This window comes from Dendrobium catenatum, unplaced genomic scaffold (assembly GCF_001605985.2).
Source record: "Dendrobium catenatum unplaced genomic scaffold, ASM160598v2 fragScaff_scaffold_1056, whole genome shotgun sequence".
NCBI lineage: Eukaryota > Viridiplantae > Streptophyta > Magnoliopsida > Asparagales > Orchidaceae > Dendrobium > Dendrobium catenatum.
The window spans coordinates 4,140,794-4,144,400 of NW_021319518.1; positions in this window are offsets into that span (position 1 = coordinate 4,140,794).

The following is a 3,607-nucleotide window of genomic DNA, read 5'->3' on the forward strand; positions in this document are numbered from 1 at the left end:
GTTTGTAATGATCTCCCAAAAATAGAAGCCATATCAAAAAGTATTTGACAATTAAAGAAGTGAAGTCTCAAATTAAGGAAAGAAATCCAAACTGGAGCAATAGGGAATTCCTCCCTAACATCAAAATTTGGAGTCCATTTAATCAATCACATTTGAAACGCTTGAATATAATAAGATCTCCTAGCAAATATTCGGCTATAATCAAGATCAATAGAGAGTTGGATTGCAACATGTCTTTGATCAAGTAAACTAATGTGAAACGATCCGAAAAGCTTTAGGTTAAGAAAAAATTTGCATATAACATCAAGGTTAGGTCATCTCAATATGAATTTTCCAAAAAGCGTCAAAGCATAAGGGGCTGCCAACTGATCAACAATCGAGTCTTCAAACAAGAGAGCCGGATAGCCCTTGAAGGAAGAATGCATGAATTTTAGGTTTGAGGAGCTAGATGAGGAACCACTTAAAACATCTTTAAAGGATTGTGATTTCCCCTCAAAAAGTGAGAAAGTTGTTGGATTCAAATATATATTATTTAAAATTAAATAAATGTTAATAATAATTAAAAGAAGAGAGAATTAAGTCTAAAAAGCTTTGGATTTGTTTTAAAATTCAAAGGGAGAGAGTATGGGTCAATTGGGTCAACCCAAGTTGACCTGGTCAACCAGGTTGACCAAGGGCCTAGGTTTAGGCTCCACAGATTAGGCTTGACCCACTAAACACAAGGGAGGTGGCCTTGGGGCCTAGCTTGGTCAATTTGACCAAGTTAACCCCTTGACCCACGGGTTTAAGTGAAAAACAAGGTCAACAACAATATTAACTCATTCTTTATTTAATGCACATAATATTAATATATGTTGTTAAAATATAGTGTGATATATAGCCTCGATAAGGGAATGAAATAACAACCAAGAATATTGAGATAGGATATTTACATGCCTAGACATATGATATAAAATATTCTAGGTTTTTAAGAAGATATTATATATATGGGAGATTAACAAATATCATTTTTTTTTCCTTTATAAGCTTGATGTGGATCTTGGGATGTATATGCTCTAAATCACATTGACAATTAAGAGTCTCATTAGGAAAGATATCAAATTTATATTCATCAATACAAAATACTTTAATTAAATATTATATCTAATATTTTTATTTAGTGATAAAATTTCCATTTTTTTTAATTTAGTAGGATAATTATTATAATTAGAGTAAATGACAACAATTTGTTGCAAGTAAACATACTTTCTCATGGATTTGACACTATACTCTGTCATTGTATTACTTGATTTAACACGTATACTTGCTTATATTAAGTGGGATTTATTATTTTTATAGCAAAAAAAAATCTAAGCATTATTTAGGGATGATAGAGCCCAATATTTTTATTCAATTCAAAAGTTCACTCCATAGAATAACCACCCATCAATCACTGACTCCATTATACTTGAATATTGCAAAAAAATTTAAGAAACTAGATAAGTGTAGGTTGAGATCCTCAACAAGAGTTTCCCATAACTGAGAATTATGGACCATTTGGATAATGGTAGGTTTTAACTCAAAATTATTTGCTTGGATAGTAGGTCATTTGATACTTCGATAAATTCCATCAACTAAGGGATGACATACTCCCTAAGAGGTCTAGGATGATCCTTATCTTAATTTGGTTCGGCCATTCCTACAACTAAAGTCATTTTAACTTTTTGAATATTTGTAAGGCTCCTCTCTATTTCTAGATCAAACAATAAGGGTCCCTCAATTTACTATGCATGCACTAATATTAAACAAAAATTAAAATGCAATAAAATAAATTTAAAAAAAAAATGCAAGAGCAAATAGTTAAAACTTCATAAAAGAACAAGGATAACAAAACAAGATAAGTAGGATTAATTTTGAAATTTTTTGAATAATGTAAAAGTAATTGTAAAAATGCATATTACTTCCCCAACAACTGTGCCAAAAACTTGATGGGTTGGTTTATACTTTGTGTATGGAAGAGTTGATGCTTTATTGGTTGAAAAGTTATATGCTGATAAAATTGCTTACCACAATACATTCATATACTAAATGCTCCCAACTAACAGAAGTGCATGTGCTGATCAAGTAATAAAGTGTTATGAGAAGAATTTCAAACCAATGAGGAAATATGTGAACTATAATTAACTCTAGTATTGTCTACTCAAACTACTAAATTTATCCTATGCAACTAAATTAAGTGGTAATTATTAAAACTATTGAGAAATACAAAATAAAATTAAGATAACCAAATATAAAGATATTTTAGATTAATGATGGTGAATAAATCTATAATCTCCTAAGAAAACTCGTCTAAAATAATTATGAATTAGAGCTTATGCATCTTTATAGCTCTATCAAACATGTAAAGATGTATGGAAAACTTTATGATCCCTCTACAGTTGTTATATCTACATAGATTCTAAAATAATAATCATTGTATGTCTAGGTATGAAAGCATCCCATTTTAATACTCATATTATCCTAACATTCCTCCATTGAGGCAATGCATCATACTAGACTTTAAATTTATACATGGCCATTGCAAAAATTAAATTAAGCATGATAGATATTGAAAATAATAATTCACATTCATATTCAACCGTTTACATTAGGATATACATAGATTTTCATGTTATCAATCTAAAACTAGAGTTTAGTCACCCATAGAAATAAAATTGAACAAAACGCTTTCCATTATTTGCTCAATAAAATAGTAAAAATGAAAAGAAAAATGAAGAAAATAACACCCAAAATGAAGAATCCCAAATAGATCCTGCAGATGAACCCATCCCGATGTAATTCTCCCCTTACACCTTCACTCTATACACTTCTTTTCACTCATAAGTGTTATTTTGTTCTCTACAAGGATGACCAACCACCCCACTATATTCTACTCACTATCTTCTAATTCCTCACCAAAAAAAAAAACTGTTTATACTTAGCATAAATAGGCTCATGCACCATAATGCTCGATAGGGTGGCTTTACAACGTAATAATATGAACTAGTACATTGACACTGAAAAATATGCTTTGTTGCGATGCTAGGCTAACCTGGTATGACTATTAGTTGATCCATTTTGACATTTGACTTATTCAGTGCTTGGCTTCTTTTCTTTAATTGCTCCATTGTGACATTGAAAAAGATGAGCATTGCGGCACTTATTTACATCATTCGTGCTACGGTGCATTCTAGGTTAGTGCTTCAACATTGAATTATTTATAATTTTTTTAGACTTTGACACTGCAATTTTCACTTATGGCACTAAGTATTGTTAAGATAGTTGCTATTTGCATGTTTTACATTTTTGCAACTTGAATAGTTTTGATGATTCCAAATATTATTATTCAAATGTGTAGTTATCTCCTAACAATTTTAGAAGATTTGTATTTGTTTTTGTGTGTACTAACATTTCAGGTGAAACAAACTCTCAAACACAAAGTCTTCAAATCAAATTCAGCAAGAAATACCTTTAGTTTTTGAAGCTTAAAATTATCATTTTATTTGAGAGGGAGAGATTGTAATTGAGTGAATAAAAACATACACACACACACATAAGGAGATCATATAAAATTTATACTGATCGTACG